Here is an 18,233-nt window from a genome sequence, read left to right as displayed (position 1 = left end):
CTCCTTCCTCAGGTGAATGTGGAAATGAAATCCTCGAACCTTTCGCATTTATAAATCACAGAAAAATACCTGGTGATTACAGATAGTCTTTCCAACTGCCCGTTGCCAAGGCAATCAAAGTGTTCAGACAGAGAGGTGTTACCTGCAGGGCCACCAAATATACAAACAACAACAAAAAAAAAACAAACAAGAGAGAGGCAGAAACATAGAAACATCCGGAAGGAAGAGAAAGACAGCAAGGAAAGAAGGAAGGAAGAGACAGACAGTTTTCAGGCAGCTTAACTGTACGGAGGTGATAGTGGGAAACAGTTAAACAAATTGGCCAGCTGATGATTCAACCTCCCCGGGTGCGATGATGCGCGCACCAGCACAATTCGGAATTGCTTGTGACATCATCAGAGGGCCGAGCGGCACGTGACGCCCTCGCAGACGCTTCCTTCCGTGTTTTGGTGGAGAGCGTGGAATCCCCGCGTGAGCGAGCGGAGCATCGAGCGCGAGCACCAGAGAGGAGGAGGAGGAGGAGAGAGAGAGAGAAAAAAACTGCGGCGCACAGCAGTCGGCAGCGGCTTTAGAGTCGGCGATACAAACAAAACAAAAAGAGAATAATAATCGGCAACACGTTCGGTTCACCGACACAACTCGAGAGACAAAAAGCCAAACCCCTTCCTCCCCCCTTCTCCTCCCTCCCCTCACACTCAGAGAAGAAGTGGAGGCCGACACTGCCCATTTGCCGTCTCCTGATTCTTCCCCTTGGAGGTAAGGCAGCCAATGTTATTACCCTGCAGCCTGCTTTGTCGCCATTTTGGCCCGTGTTTGTTGTTATTATCATCGTGGGCTTCACCAACCGCGTTACGCCGTCTTCTGTTCTTTTGTTGTTGTTGGATTTTGTGACCAAACGTAAAATATTTTTTTTCTTTTCTCCGCTGCGCCGAGTAAAGTAGAAGAGGTTTAATCATTTGTCACTTTATTTTTTTTTTTGTCGTGACATTTGTTTTTGTGGCCTAAACTTGCATCCAGTGTTTGTTACTCCAGAGCTCATTTATGCAACGCAATGTGGATTGTTTTTTTTTAAAAAAATTAAAATACGAAAGGTTTCGCGCTGTTTAAATTATTCAGTGTATAAATCTGCTTCGAATAATTATTTTATATGCTCAACACTTGCTCGTTAGCACTTATTGTTACTGAAAAGGCTGGAAGCTCCAGTTCAGATTCCTTTTTTCACAATAAATGTGTGAAATAACGTGAGTAACACATTTGAGACGAGGCTGCTGGTTCTTGTCTGCGCGCTGAGCCACCCACGACTGCCATTTCTAGTAGTGTGGAAAATTATCTCACCTACAATGCTACATTTTCCTCATATGCGAAGGATCATAAATGAGGCAAACTGTAATGTTATTAGATGTTTGTGTATGGTGTCATACGTAACGCAGTCATGCTCATTTGCATTTGCTTGTATTGGGTTCCGATTATATTGACAAAAACATCAGTACTTAATGGAAGTTTTATTCTACTTGCATTATTATCCGCTTCTATGTTACCAATACATTAACTTCAATTGAATCCAAATTGAAATTATTTCAATATACATCTCGTGATTTTTAACAACAATGTGCATTTATATGAGAGCTGTAGGCAGCAAATTTAGAATTGTACACGCTCCGACAAAACACAAACCTATTGCATTTCCAGAGTGGTCCTGGGAGTGTTGACCTGGTAATTTTTGAATTTGGTGAAGTATGTTTTTTTAATCAAAAATCTTATTACTCCAGAGTCTATAGCTTTTTACTCTACTAAAATTGTGGGGAAAATCCAAGAAATTTGGGTTTATCTATATGCAACAGTGTATACTTCTTCAAAAGCTATCTCAATTGTCAGTCCCATTTAGAGATGCACTCTCTAACCTGTCCTGGTGGTTTATAGAGGGTGGTTGCATAGATTATGACCACACAAAAGAGATGGTGGCAGATGCTGGAGTGGTTATTCATTTTGGATGGAGGGATAATGAGACAAACTTGCACTTCTAGAGGGTATTGTTGGTGACTTAGATCAGGATGGTGAAGGCATGGCGGAAACTGACTGAAAAGAGTCAAACAGAGAGAGGTAACGCTGACCTGGAGGACTTTTAGAGAAGCAAAGGAGGTTAGAGATGGGCAGCAGTTGGAGAGAATGGGAGGCTTTTGGGAGGTTGAAATTTAAAAGCGGGGATGGTAACGATGGGGAAAGCAGTGCTCGAGGAAAAGAGTTGATGATGTCAGCAAGCATTGAGGTGAGGAAAAGTAATTGTGTCGTTGGGATGGGATTGAGGGTGCAGGTATGGTCTTCTGGAAGTGACTTCTGAGACTTCGCTGTATTACGACTTACCTGTATTGCACAATAGCCTTTTTTAAAAAAAAAAGTAGTTTTTTCTTCTAATTTGCAGATTAATTTTGATGTATATTTTTAAATTCATGCTAAATTAAATTTTATATCAGCTCAACTTCTTATGCAGAAGAAACTCCCCTTGTAGTTTGGTTGGACGAGTGTCCTTGGGCATTTAAACCCCCCCGCCCCCAATCCCAAGCACAGGCAACTCTGATTTGCAGTTATTCCTTATTTGCTGGTTTGTCCTATTTGAATTTTATGGGCCTGGAAATTTGGAAAGGGCTATTCATCCACTTTTGCCTCATTGGTGGATGAACCCTAAATCAGAATGTCAAGATTTGTTATTATCAGCAAGTTGTGATGTATGCAAATTAATGGGAACATGGATTTTTCTTTCTGTGGTCCCTGAGGCTCATTATAGACAACTGAGGCCCACAAAAACAAAAAGATTGGACTCTCTGCACTAGCTTTAGTGATTTGTGTATATGGACACCTAACTCCCTTTGCTTCTCCACAACTCCCTAGTCTTTCACCATTAAGAAAATATTCTGATTTACCTTTCTCTGATCCGAAATGGAAGACCTCACACTTCCCCACATTGAACTCTGCCATTGTTTTTCCCACTCACTCATTCTGTCCATGTCCCTTTTTAGCTTCCTCCTCCCATCCACACAACGTAAGGCGCGTCCTAAGTTGCCTCCTTACTCAAAGATGTAATAGAAAAACATCTAGAAACTGAAAATATAATGAAGAATAGTCACTACGGATTTCAAAAGGGAAGGTTATGCTTGACCAACCTTACTTCTTCAAAGAATTCAGTAACAGAAAGGCTAGACAAGGGTGATGCAGTAGATGTAATACATTTGGATTGTCAACCATGTAGTGTGAGTCTGCAGTGGACTGTAGGCCAGATGAGATGGGGGTAGGAGGCTCTTTTCCTTGAAGGATATTAGCGAACCAGTTGGATTTATATGATTTATTGAATTCTTGTGCCTGCTGTTTTTTGCCCTCGTGCACCCCCAAAGTGGTAGCTTGAATAATATATTGTGATTTGGGCTATAGATAATGGGTTATATAAAAAAACATAAGCAGTGGCAAAGGCAATACAGTTTGCTGTCTTTTTGCAGCACTTTTAACATGCTATCTCCTTGGTTATGAAAAAAGAAAAGATGAAACGCTCAGCTGACTCTACTGATACTAAACCCAGATTTATGTCTATCGTAACTTTTATACGTGGGGTTTTGTCTGGCCCACAGAGTCTCCAGCCACTATCGTGATAACTTCAAAGGAACTGGTAGACTAGAGATATACCTTCTGTTTTGTTTGAAGTTAACCAGGAGTAAAAGAAATCAAAATATGTATCTTGCAATTTGATGAGGCTGTAAACGTGATAAAAACACAGAGGATGCTTGCTGGTCAAGGTCCACACCTCCTTGTGGGTCAGCAGATTCAAATTGAAAAGCTTGACTCATTCCTGGGATCATATTAAACTGTTTCTCGCATTTTGGATGGACTGTATCACTTTCCTATATCTTTAGAACAATACCAACAGCTGTCTGGTCATAGCCATCCAAATGGGTTGGCTATTAAAGTATTAACACAAATCCATCTTGCTTCGTTGCTGCAACCTGTAGATGTGATGTCTATGATATTCGATTTCTAATCACATCTTCAGGAAATGGGTTAGTTCCCCAGTGATGTCTATGATATTGGATTTCTAATCACACCTTCAGGAAGTGGGTTAGTTCCCCAGTGCTTTACTAATAACACAAGAGGTCCGTTAGTATTTTTTAAAAAAACAAGTGTCCATCACACTTCAGTGTCTCACTTTGTCACACATGCAAAAGAAAAAGTAATTTCCTGCTTGTTTCAAAGAAGCTTCCGCAGGAACATAAAATACCCCCTAATTAATCTCAATTTACTTACTTACAGCAATAAGATCTTGTGACCTTAGGGGATCGGCCAGGTTACATAAAGATTCCCCCTTAGGAGAGTACTGCATTGTGTACAACAAGATATAATATGCCTGTCTTTTTTTTAGAAAAGTGTATCCCTCAATGTATTATGAGCAACGCTGTGGAATATCCACTAAGAAAAATGTATTACATTTGCATTTATACACTATGCATCGTTTCTGAACTATTCTTACATTGAATTTGGATAATTTGTCAGTTTCTTTACTTAACCTATAAGCCCATTAATTTCACAGTAACACTCTGTGTTTTCTGGTACATTTTGTATATTGGTCTTTTCCATGACTGTCTACTGAATCTCACTATTAAGTTGTATAGCCATTCATCTTGAATGTAATTGAAGTGTGATACTCCTTTTCATAGCAGACAAGGGCTACAAAATTCAATTTGCCAACTAACCAGAGATGAGTTACTATACTTTCCAACTTTGATGAGCTGAGAATCAAAACATTTTGCCAGGTTGCGAATAAAAGTTGTAATTCACTCAATTAACATTAATAGTTTATTCCTTATCTTTTGTGTTAGATCTGATTCTTTTGTGGTTATGTGCAGCTCCTACCTCACCTAGTAACTGACTGCTTGCTTGTGTAATAAAGGTTGACTCATCTTTTAAGATTAGCGTTCTCTAATTGAAGTTAAAATAATCATTGCTGATAGATGACATTTCTTTTAAAGGATTTCTTCAGGACTGATATATTCCTCACTCAATAATTTAATTCTTGTATATGTTCTCTTATCCTAGTCAATGGTTGTGGATCAGCCTGGAGGCAGGTTACTAGTAGTGTCCGCAGGGATTGGTGTTTGGCCCACTGTTGCTCACTGATCTTATTAATGACCTGGACAGTGGTGCTGACGACACTAAAATTTGTGCAAGGGTTAAGACTAGAGGAGTACAATCTTCTGCAAAAAGATTTAGATACACCAGGGGAATGGGCCAAACAATGGCAATTGGCATTTAACCTCGATCAATGCAGTGTGATGCATGTGGTAGGACCAACACAGAATATACCTATCATTTACAAAGAATGATACTGAAAGCGATTGCGGGAAAACAGGATCAAGGTGTTACTGTGTACATACCGCTCAAAGTTCACAACCAGTGCAGATAAGTCATAGCCAAAGCAAGCAGGGTATTGGGTTGTATTAATGGAACCATTCAGTACAAATCGAAGGACACTCATCTGTTATCGTAGAGGTCATTGGTTGGACCACATCTGGAGTACTGTGCCCAGTTTTGGTCCTTTCACATGGTGGATGACATGGTGGCCTTGGAAAAGGTTCAGAAGACAGCTACAAGAATAATCCCGAGCTTTAAGACCCTTAGTTACTCGGGCTTAAAGAGCTAAGTCTATTTCTTTTTGACCAGCATAGACTTGGAGGAGACCTGATAGAGGAATATAAAATAAGTAAAGGGCTGGATTGTGTGCCTGGTGATAGATTATTTTAGTTCATAGAATGACACAGCACAGGAGGAAGCCATTCGGCCCATGATCCAATTAGTCCCACTCCCCTGCTCTTCCCTCATAGCCCTGCAAATCTTTCCCCTTCAAGTATTTATCCAAGTCCCTTTTGAAACATACTGTTGAATCTGCTTCCATCACTGTTTTCGGTAGTGCATTCCAGATTATAACAACTCACTGTGTTTAAAAAAAAAAATCTCATCTGCCCTCCCCCTGTTCATTTGCAAGTTATCTTAAATCTGTGTCCTCTGGATATTGACCCTCCTGCCAGTGGAAACAGAGTAGATGGGGAGAAACTATCAAAAGCCTTCATAATTTTGAACTTAATCTTCCTTTAATCTTACCTGCTCCAAGGAGAACAATCCCACCTTCTCAAGTCTCTCCATGCAACTGAAGTCCCTCATCCTTGGTGTCATTATAGTAAATCTCCTCTGCACCCTCTCCAAAGCCAGAATTGGACACAATACTCCAGCTGAGGCCTAACAAGTGATTTATAAAGGTTTAGCATAACTTCCTTGATTTTTGTAGTCTATGCCTCTATTAATGAATGTAAGGAGTCTTACAACACCAGGTTATAGTCCAACAGCTTTATTTAAAATCACAAGCTTTCGGAGGCTTCCTCCTTCGTCAGGTGACTCACCTGATGAAGGAGGAAGCCTCTGAAAGCTTGTGATTTTAAATAAAGCTGTTGGACTATAACCTGGTGTTGTAAGACTCCTTACATTTGTCCACCCCAGTCCATCACCGGCATCTCCACATCATGTCTATTAATGAAGGCAAGGATCCCGTATGCTTTTTTAACAGCTTGAACAGCTTAAATCCTGTCACCTTGAAAGATTTGTATATGTGAACCCACAGGTCTCTCTGTTCCTATGCAACCTTTAAAATTGTACCATTTAGTTTATATTGTTTCTCCTCTTTCTTCCTTCTAAAATGCATCACTTCACACTTCTCTGCATCAAATTTAATCTGCCATGTGTCTGCCCATTTCACCAGTTGGTCTGTATCCTCCTGAAGTCTGCTATTATCCTCATCACTGTTGACTACATTTCCAAATTTTGTGTCATCTGCAAACTTTGAATTATGCCCTGTATACCCAAGTTCAGGTCATTAGTATGTGTCAAAAAGAGCAGTGGTCCTAATACTGAACACTGGGGGACACCACTGTATACTTCCATTCAGTCTGAAAAACAGCCGTTTACCACTACTCTGCTTGCTGTCTCTTAGCCAGTTTTGTTTCCTTGCAGCCCTTGAATCCCAAGGGCTTCAATTTTGCTAACAAATCTAATATGTGGCACTTTAGCAAACTCCTTTTGAAAGTCCATATATCCAACATCAACTCTGTTATTTCATCGAAGAACTCGATCAAGTTTGTCATGCACGTTTTGTCTTTAACAAATCTGTGTTGGCTGTCATTTATTAATCCATGTTCTTCCAACTGACAATTAATTTTGTTCTGATCTCCTGGACTGGTTTTGATTGCCTGAGGGGGTCGGAGAGGAATTTTCCAGATTTTTAAAATTTCTTTAAAAACTTATTCGCCCTTGGTTTTTCTGTTTTTTGCTTCCCGGGGGTTTAGCATGGGTCTCGTCATGATGCTCCAGGCATCATAAGTATCCAGTGTACCCCTTAAGATGATGTGGGTGTTGTTATAAATTGGTGAGCCAGGTGGTGAAGGATAGAATACCAGAGCCTAGTCTTCAGTTGCTTCCAAGCCTTCATTCGCAGAGCTTTACATTACACCCACACCACATCCCAGATCAGCTCTCTTATAAATGGATACAAGAGAGTTCCCAATTGATACGCACCACCTGAATACAGTTAACACTAAATTATATAAATCACATGGATGCAATTAACAGGTAGAATTGTAGAAAATTTACGGCACATTAGGTGTGCCCATTAATTTCTCAACATGATAAATTCCTAATTTCAGCCATGCCATTGTGGAGGCAAGGTATTTGTCCACAAATGAAGTCACTTTTGACTGACATTGTGCACATGTGGGTGGTAATTAAGCAGCATTTTCATAGGGAACAGGCCATTTCCTCTTTCGGCTGGAATATGGTGCATTCACAGGGAAATCTGAAGGATGGTAGCCTTTTTAAAAGAAGTTTCTTTTAACTTTTGTTTTTTTTTAAAAAGAAACGCCTGTCGCATCTACATCTGTCAGGAACAAGCCTGTGTTGCTTTTGTCATCCTAAGGCTTCTACTGGGGAAAATAAAGTTTTTAATGAAATGAAAACTGGGCATTCTATATTTTCATATGGCAGTACTACCAAACAACTTCCTAAAATACATTTGTGATGTGATTGTGAAGAGTAATTTCATTGCTTTGCAGGTCTGGTGCTGCATTCATGTAATCATAGAATGGTTACAGCACAGAAGGAGGCCGGTCGGCCCGTCGAGCCTGTACCGGCTCTTTGTGAGAGCAATACAGTTAGTCCCAATCCCCCACTCCTTCCCCGTAGACCTGCATGTTTTTTCTCCAAGTATTTATACAATTCCTTTTTGAAAGCCACGATTGAACGTGCTTCCACTATGCTTTCAGGCAGCGCATTCCAGATCATAACTACTGGCTGCATAAAAAAGTTTCTCTTCATGTCGCCTTTGGTTCTTTTGCCAGTCACCTTAAATCTGTGTCCTCTGGTTCTCGACCCTTCCGCCAATGCGAACAGTTTCTCTTTATCTACTCTATCTAAACCCTTCATGATTTTGAACACTTTTATTAAATCTCCTCTTAACCTTCTCTGCCCGAAGGAGAACAACCCCAGCTTCTCCAGTCCTATCCACGTAACTGAAGTCCCTCATCCATGTAACCAATCTAGTAAATCTTTTCTGCACCCACTGTAAGGCCTTCACATCCTTCCTAAAGTGCGGTGCCCAGAATTGGACACAAAACTGTGGCCGAACCAGTGTTTTATGAAGGTTCAACATAACTTGCTTGCTTTTGTACTCTATGCCTCTATTTATAAAGCCCAGGATCCTTTATGCTTTTTTAACTGCTTTCTCAATCTGTCCTGCCACCTTCAAAGATTTGTGCGCACACACCCCCAGGTTTCCCTGTTCCTGCACCCCCTTTAGAATTGCACCACTTAGTTTATATTGCCTCTCCTCATTCTTCCTGCCAAAATGTATCACTGCATTACTCTGCATTAAATTTTATCAGTCTGTCTGAGTCCTCTTAAAGTCTATTACTATCCTCCTCACTATTTACTACATGTCCAAGTTTTGTGTAATTGCAAATTTTGAAATTGTGCCCAGTACATCCAAGTCATTAATATAATGACTTATATTGATAAAGCATTTCTCATATTTTGAGGAAACTTTGAATTTCAAGTTTTCTTATTGTAGCTGCTTGATTTAGCAAACTTTGGTGACACATTGTCAAGGCAGCCATCCAGCACTGTGACGTTCGAAGTGGTAGCCATGTTTATCTTCACTTTGTACAGCACTGAAAGTAAAATACATTAAGTGACTGACACATTGAAACGTTGTCTTTTCGTGTTTGTCAAGTTAATGTGGCAGGAAAGCTTTCCTAAATGTTACAGTATTCTTGTTTTTGGTGTTTGAAATGCCCTAAAGATAATAGAGTAAAATTTCTGCTAGAGTTTCCCTATCTCTCGCTGGAAGTTTGGCAGAAACTATCAAATGGTGTAAATGATAGTTTGTCATATTTCCAGCGTTACAATGGGAGATCAGGAGAAGCCCCATGGCAATTCTGGGTAAATATATTAAATGTAATTGTTGCTGAAAAAGGGATTATTCATGTATGGACGATTTGATTTCATTTTCTCAAATAATAAATGTTTCAGTGCAGATAGCACTGTAGAATTGACTATGATTATATGTTGCAGGTGTCTCTTTGTATGTATATTTTATCAATAGATTTGTATTTTGATGACTTCCTGTCCACTTTCTCAATTTAAAAAGATAACATGGGCATTTGAGTTGCACTTCTTGTATGTATCTAACTGCATAGAATCTGTGAGCTAATATTTTGTATTATAATTTGAGAGCTGTTCAATGCATTGCCGATTGATTGATTTTTGTTATTTTTGGGTGGGCTCGAAGTCATTCTGGAGATGTCCCTCTCCCCACCACCCATCAATCACATTGCATGCACCTATTGTACCCATATTCAAAAAAAATAACAAAACAGAGGCAGGTGCATTTGTCTTGCATCAATAACTGATAAAATAATGAAATCAATAATTAGCCGTAAACTTGGATTGCTTGCATGTTGTTCTGGTATACAGCTTCAGAAGGGATGATACTACCTCACCAATCTTTCTCATCCTTTTTTGAGGAGGAGACATCTAAAGGGATGATGAATGGTTTGGACTTGGGCTCAGGGAGCACAATCTCAAAATTTGGTAACAAGTAGGTGTTTTGGGGAAACTCTGAGGAGGACTGTTAAAGACTTCAGGAGGGCATAAATAAGTTAGAGGAATGGACAGACAGGTGACAGATGCCATTTAATGTGGACAACTGTGACGTAATCGGTTTTGAGAGGGATTAACAATGAATGGGAGTATACCCCCAATGGAAAGACAGCAAAGTGTGTGGATGAACAGAAAACTTGGGGTTCAAGTACATAATTCCTTGCAGGTAGATAAAGCCATAAATATAGCATTTTGTATTTAATGAATAGGGACCTAGGATACGAGTAAAGAAGTAATGATAGATTTGTACATGGCACTAGTTACCCACAGTTAGAGTACTGTCCACAATTTCTGGGCTCCTCATTTTAGAAAGTGTGTTAAAACCATGGTGAGCATAAGATTGTACATTCACCAGGATGATGCCAGGAATGGAAAACTATAGTTATGAGTGACTTGAGATAACTGGGACTACTTGCACTGGAGCAGAGAAGATCTAAGGGGTTTTGGTAGTGAATAGGGAAAGACTGGTTGGGAAGTTATTGATCAGGAGTAATCAATTTTAAATTATGAGTGAGTGACGAGACTGGTAGAATTTTTTTTATGCAGAGGATTGATAGAGCATGGAATGTTTTGCCACAGGAAATGGTTGAGGAAGAGACCTTTTAAGGGAAATTTGAATAAATACTTGAACCAAAGGAAGATCCAGGACCATCAGGCAAAAGCGGGGTGGTTCAATTAGTTTTGTATTACTCTAGTAAAGAGCTGGCACAAACATAATAGGCCGAATAGCTTTCTGTGCTATAAACTCTACGGTTGTGGTGAACGCTGGAAACTCTGACATGACATACCTCGACTTCTAGGAAGGCATTGACAAAGTTGACCATGAAAGACTGTTGTATAAGCTCAAAGCATTGGGAATCCAAGGTAAATCTGGACATGGATAAGAAACTGGCTGAAAAATATTAAGCAGTAGGTATTTATTAGGGGAGTGATATTGAGTGGGAGAGAAGTACAGGGTAGAGTGCCCCAGAGGTCTACGAGTATGCCGTTGGGATAAGGGAGGCATAGAATCATAGAATCATAGAAGTTTACAACATGGAAACAGGCCCTTCGGCCCAACATGTCCATGTCGCCCAGTTTATACCACTAAGCTAGTCCCAATTGCCTGCACTTGGCCCATATCCCTCTATACCCATCTTACCCATGTAACTGTCCAAATGCTTTTTAAAAGACAAAATTGTACCCGCCTCTACTACTGCCTCTGGCAGCTCGTTCCAGACGCTCACCACCCTTTGAGTGAAAAAATTGCCCCTCTGGATCCTTTTGTATCTCTCCCCTCTCACCTTAAATCTATGCCCCCTCGTTATAGACTCCCCTACCTTTGGGAAAAGATTTTGACTATCGACCTTATCTATGCCCCTCATTATTTTATAGACTTCTATAAGATCACCCCGAAACCTCCTACTCTCCAGGGAAAAAAGTCTCAGTCTATCCAACCTCTCCCAATAAGTCAAACCATCAAGTCCCGGTAGCATCCTAGTAAATCTTTTCTGCACTCTTTCTAGTTTAATAATATCCTTTCTATAATAGGGTGACCAGAACTGTACACAGTATTCCAAGTGTGGCCTTACTAATGTCTTGTACAACTTCAACAAGACATCCCAACTCCTGTATTCAATGTTCTGACCAATGAAACCAAGCATGCTGAATGCCTTCTTCACCACCCTATCCACCTGTGACTCCACTTTCAAGGAGCTATGAACCTGTACTCCTAGATCTCTTTGTTCTATAACTCTCCCCAACGCCCTACCATTAACGGAGTAGGTCCTGGCCCGATTCGATCTACCAAAATGCATCACTTCACATTTATCTAAATTAAACTCCACCTGCCATTCATCGGCCCACTGGCCCAATTTATCAAGATCCCGTTGCAATCCTAGATAACCTTCTTCACTGTCCACAATGCCACCAATCTTGGTGTCATCTGCAAACTTACTAACCATGCCTCCTAAATTCTCATCCAAATCATTAATATAAATAACAAATAACAGCGGACCCAGCACCGATCCCTGAGGCACACCGCTGGTCACAGGCCTCCAGTTTGAAAAACAACCCTCTACAACCACCCTCTGTCTTCTGTCGTCAATCCAATTTTGTATCCAATTGGCTACCTCACCTTGGATCCCGTGAGATTTAACCTTATGTAACAACCTACCATGCGGTACCTTGTCAAAGGCTTTGCTAAAGTCCATGTAGACCACGTCTACTGCACAGCCCTCATCTATCTTCTTGGTTACCCCTTCAAAAAACTCAATCAAATTCGTGAGACATGATTTTCCTCTCACAAAACCATGCTGACTGTTCCTAATTAGTCCCTGCCTCTCCAAATGCCTGTAGATCCTGTCTCTCAGAATACCCTCCAACAACTTACCCACTACAGCTGTCAGGCTCACCCCTCTGTAGTTCCCAGGCTTTTCCTTGCCGCCCTTCTTAAACAAAGGCACAACATTTGCTACCCTCCAATCTTCAGGCACCTCACCTGTAGCTGTCGATGATTCAAATATCTCTGCTTGGGGACCCGCAATTTCCTCCCATAACGTCCTGGGATACATTTCATCAGGTCCCGGAGATTTATCTACCTTGATGCGCGTTAAGACTTCCAGCACCTCCCTCTCTGTAATATGTACACTCCTCAAGACATCACTATTTATTTCCCCAAGTTCCCTAACATCCATGCCTTTCTCAACCGTAAATACCGATGTGAAATATTCATTTAGGATCTCACCCATCTCTTGTGGTTCCGCACATAGATGACCTTGTTGATCCTTAAGAGGCCCTACTCTCTCCCTAGTTACTCTTTTGCCCTTTTATGTATTTGTAGAAGCTCTTTGGATTCTCCTTTGCCTTATCTGCCAAAGCAATCTCATGTCCCCTTTTTGCCCTCCTGATTTCTCTCTTAACTCTACTCTGGCAATCTCTATACTCTTCAAGGGATCCACTTGATCCCAGCTGTCTATGCATAGGCAGATTTACCAATGTCAATGCCTGGAGCTGGCTCATTGGCAATGCTTTAGTTCTGATAGAAGATTGTCTATGTAAAAGCTTTGGATTCAGAAATTGGTCAAATTTGCAGTCAGTACTAAACATCGAGGTGGGTGTCAAGTCTGATAAAGCAGCTAAGGAAAATCTGTAATTGGGCAGATGAAATTTAGCATTGAGAAATGTGAAATACTGTGCATTGCAAGAAAAAAATGGGTTACTTTACTGTATATCCTATCAATGGTACATAGCTAAGAATTTGAAAGAGACGTAGGAGACTTGATAGTTACTATGCCGAGTCACTGTAGAGCAGCAATCAACAAATCAAATAAATGCTGCATTATGTTGCTGATTCAGTAGATTATAATTGTGAGATTTTAATGTTGAAATTGTACAGTGCTCTGGTCAGATTGCAGCTTGAATACTCGGTTTGCTTTTTAGTTACCAATACACAAGGGAGACATTAAAGCCCTGGACGGTAGGGAGAAGAATGATGAGACTGATCCCTGGTGTTCTAAGAGTGAATTATGAGGAAAGACTGGAGCACTTGGGCTCTTTAACCTTCAAAGGAGGTAATACTATGGAGATATGCAAGATGTTTAACAGTATAGAAAAGCATTTCTCCAAGGTATTCATTGAAAGTAGGACAAGTATTCCCAGGTCAGATACAGAATAAAACTCCCTGTGCTCTGCTCCAACAATGTGTTTCAGCCTGATGTCAGAACACTCTTGACTGCACAAGTATAACATGTTTTCCATTTCCCACATCTATGTCCTGAATGCGATGAGGCATTTTGTGCCAATCTTGTACTCTGCCCACATGTACACAAAAAATTGGGATAATATTGCCAAAACTCATTCTACATAGGGTTTTTATGGCTAGCAGATAGAAAAGACTTGCATCCTATCAGTTTGGGCTGGATTTGAACCCAGGTACCACAGGCAAAAGGCCAGTGTCTGATCCAAAAAAAAATTTAAATCAGGAGAAAGTATAATTATGAAGGTACTGTATAAGATTTTTAAATCATTGTTCCCAAAGAAAAACATGTTTTTATATTAAATTTAGATTATCTTCAACACTATCAATTTTTGTGTGCACATGCCTGAAAGAAATACAAAAAAGTTGGCTGTCCTGGATTAACATTATATACTAGTAACGACAACTATGTACCTTGCATGAGAAATGTCCCAATGGTCCTAAATTTATCGTTCACCAGTTTGAATCTGTACCTACTTGCTCCACTCCACATAGGAGCTCTTTATTTCAGTATCCTCTCAAATGAAAGATGGGTGAGTTCATTCTTTGGGGGAGGGAAATCACGAGCAAATAATTAATCATCTCAAGAAATTATCATTGGTACCAAGAAAAGGATTCTGTGGAAACACTTCAATATACCTCTTCTACTCCCTGTCCCCAAACTCTAAGCATTGATTATTGATCGTTAAGTGTTTATGCATTCTCTTCCAGCCATGGGATGCTAAACCCTAATTGGGTTTTATGCTTCATGAATGTATTTGGATTTTAAAAAGTGTCACACATTATCTCTCTTCTATTTGCTATTACCTGATTTCCGAACTCTGTTCTAGAGTAGGGAACCACGAGGCTGCTGCTGCTGCAGCTAGCTTGCTCGTGTTGCGCATTCAGTATAGGATAAAAATCAGTTGATAGATTCCATGGCAGGGTATATCATAATGTTGTATTGCAAAACAATAATACTGCAAAACATAGGGTTCAGTACTGCTGCCAGACATTATGAACAGAATTTTCGCAACAGGGAAGGGCCATTAGGCCAAACAAGCCTGCCTATTTTTAATGGTGTTCTTTACCACTTTATGAAATGTGGGCTGGGTCAAATTTGAAAGTTTGTGGGAAGATGGAAGCTAATCAGTGCAGATTGTTAGCAGAATTAAATCAGCTATAGGTAAACACAGATGATAATGAACAGTGATAAAGTCGGTCTCTATAGAAATGTTTTTATAGGCCTGGATGTCATTTTGATTTCAGATTGCTGAATGTCTACATCTGAAATCCGGCACGTGACAATTTAATGTTACAGTTACTAGCTCGTGTATTTCATCAGACATGCTCGAGATGGTTTTCCTGATGTCTACATTGACATTGGAAAGTCTCAATGGGCTTTTAGTGCAGGCTGTTGTAGATCTATTATCAAGCCTTGCATTGAGGTTGTGCTAATGGGAGCTAAGTTTAGCTGCTGGATTCCTCCGTTGGGAGATAATGTGAAGGCCCCAGACAACAGGGTTTTCTCTGTACATTTTAAAAATGTTATTTTTATTCTTGTGCCTAACTGTTCCCATTTACTTTTTTTATTTTTTGATAATTTCTTGAACTTTTGGCTACATTTTTGTTTTCTTATGAATGCTTTTCATCTTTCCTTTGGCTCCTGTTATATTTTTGCATCACATTAAAGCAAAATTGGCAGTACAAGTTAGTTGTTGGATCAGTGATTTTTGTCCAAGGAGTGAAATTTAGTTTTGGACAGAATGAGGTGCAAAGCCGCTAACCTGGATACTTTGTAATCTGCTTTTAAAAAAGTGTTAGGAGAGGATGGAGACATCCACCTATCTTCTCAAAGCACAAAAAATTACCAGCTGCGGTTTGGAGCTGTGTGCATGTACGTAAGTAAATATGCATAGTGCTGCATAGAGCTGTCACCTGGCCGAGCTCAGTGGGAGCCCAATGATGTGTCCCCTGTGTTACTACTGATCTGTGGACTGTGCATGGCAATCTATGTCGGCATCTGAAATCGGTTGGCACATGTGGCAAAGCAGCCTAAGTTCTATTTTTTTAAAATGCATTGTCATTTGTCTCTTTACATTTTTGTCTTTCTGGCTTTATTTTTGTTCTTTGCATTTTCCACTATTTTGGCCTGTTAGGTTCTCTAATTGAGCATTAACTTAACAGGCCAAAATAGTGGAAATCTGTCCTGTTAACTATAAGTATCTTTGCATCATATATTAAAAGGATTTCATGTCTTGCCTATTTTTTAAAAAACTAATTTGCAGGATGTAGGCGTTGCTGGCATTTATTGCTCATCCCTTGTTGCCCTGAGAAGGTGGGCTGCCTTCTTGAGCTGCTTATATAAGACAATAAGTTCTCTTACTGGAGATGTTCATTGCCTGTCACTTTCGTGGCACGAATATTACTTGCCACTTATCAGCCAAAGCCCAGATGTCGTATGTGTGGTGAAGGTGCTCCCTCAATACTGTTGTGGATCCAGGATTTTGAACCAGCAATGATGAAAGAAAGGCGTTATATGTCAATATCAGGAAGGTGTGTGATTTGGAGGGAAACTTAGAGATGATGGTGTTCCCATGCATCTGCTGTCCTTGTTCTAGGTGGTGGAACCCATGGGTTGGGAGGTGCTGCGCTTGGTAAGTTGTTGCAGTGCATCCTGTAGATAGTACACATTGTAGCCACAGTATGCTGGTGGTGAGGGGGTGGATGTTTGGCTACTGGATGAGGTGCTGATCAAGCAGATTGCTTTGTCCTGGATAGTGTCCAGCTCCTTGTGACGTTTTATTACGTTAAAGGTGCTGTATAAATGCAAGTTGTTGTCTTTGAATGTTCTCATCCAGGCAAACGGAGAGTGTTCCATCACACTCCTGACTTGTGCCTTTTGAAGTGGCGGTGAGGCTTTGTGGAGTTGGGAGGTGAGCCACTCGTTGCAGAATACCCAGCTCTGACTTGTTTTAATAGCCACGCATTTATGTGACTTGTCCAGTTGAGTTTCTAGTCAATGGTAACTCGGCGATGGTCATACCATTGAATGTCGTGGGGAGGCGGTTAAGTTCTCTTTTTGGAAATGGTCATTGCCTGGCACTTGTATGGCACGAATGTTACTTGCCGCTCATCAGCCGAAGCCCTGTTGTTGTCCATGTCTTGATACATGCAGGCGTGGACTGCTTCATTATCTAAGTAATTGCAGTGTTCAGCTCCATTCCCAATCATTAGCGAACAGCTGCTTCTGATCTTATGATGGAGGAAAGGTTGTTGATGAAGCAGCTGAAGATAGCTGAACCTAGGAACTCCTTCATTGATGTCCTGGGGCTGAGATGATTTGGTTCCTTTGTGCCAGGTATGACTCCATCCACTGTAGGGTTTTCTCTTGATCCCCATTGACCTCAGTTTTATTCGGGCTCCTTGATGCTATACTCAGTTGAATGCTGCCTTGATGTCGAGGGCAGTCACTCTCACTTCACTTCTGGAATTCAGCTCTTGTGTCGATGTTTGGACCAAGACTGTTATGAGGTCCTGAGCCAGGTGGTCCTGGCAGAACTCAAACTGAGCCTGGCTGAGCAGGTTATTAGTGAGTAAGTGCTGCTGGAAAGCACGTTTGATGGCTCCTTCCATCACTTTGCTGCTGATTGGGAGTAGGTTGAAAGGGCTGTAATTGCTGGGTTGGGTTTATACTGTTTTTTATTGATAGGACATACGTGGGCAATTTCCTTCTTGCCAGTGTTGTCGCTTCTGTAACTGTATGGTTGGAGAAATTTTCCAGTGTCTTTGTTTTTCTGTATTGCGAAAAATACATGTGTAGATGCAACTTCAAAAGTGGATGAATCATTTGTTAAGGTGGACTGCTTTAATGTGTGGTAGATGCAGAGTTCATCCAGGTGTTAGAAATAATTATTTATCATTAGGTCATCAGTTGTTTCTATCTGCCATATTTGCAGACGCTCTATCAGGGTGTAGATGAATTGCTTGTCTGGTTTCTGGAAGACCTTTTGAGACTTACTTTGACAGTTTTGTTTAATTGTGTAGGATACTTCTTCGCAAAGTTTGATTTCTAAGGGAAGAAAAACGCATTTAGCCCGGGCAAATGGTCTGGATTCTGCAGTTCCTACCTGGCTGTGCTGCTGTGTGTGCTGGAACCTGGTAGAGCACTCCATGGAGTTCAGTTCCACATAAAGCTTTTATTCACAGACATGTGTCAAGTTAGGAAAATTGCTGTGGTTTTGTAATTTTTACTACTTTGAAACAGTCTAAAATGCTG

At 40.6% G+C, this 18,233-nt stretch overlaps 1 protein-coding gene across 3 annotated transcripts in view; it reads left to right on the top strand.

Annotated features, from left to right (window-relative positions):
- The first annotated feature begins 460 nt into the window (after positions 1-460).
- gpbp1l1 (GC-rich promoter binding protein 1-like 1) overlaps positions 461-18,233 on the top strand; it is a 74,626-nt gene continuing 56,853 nt past the window's right edge. For 2 of the 3 annotated variants that reach the window (XM_067990153.1, XM_067990152.1), the window contains exon 1: positions 463-756. The gene's annotated coding sequence lies outside the window, so the exon portion shown is untranslated. Of the gene's footprint in view, positions 757-18,233 lie in introns of all 3 variants that reach the window. The other variant, XM_067990154.1, reaches the window with a different exon arrangement.

This window comes from Heptranchias perlo, chromosome 9 (genome assembly GCF_035084215.1).
Source record: "Heptranchias perlo isolate sHepPer1 chromosome 9, sHepPer1.hap1, whole genome shotgun sequence".
NCBI lineage: Eukaryota > Metazoa > Chordata > Chondrichthyes > Hexanchiformes > Hexanchidae > Heptranchias > Heptranchias perlo.
Note: the sequence above shows the minus strand (reverse complement) of the source record. Positions and strands in the feature narration are given on the sequence as shown.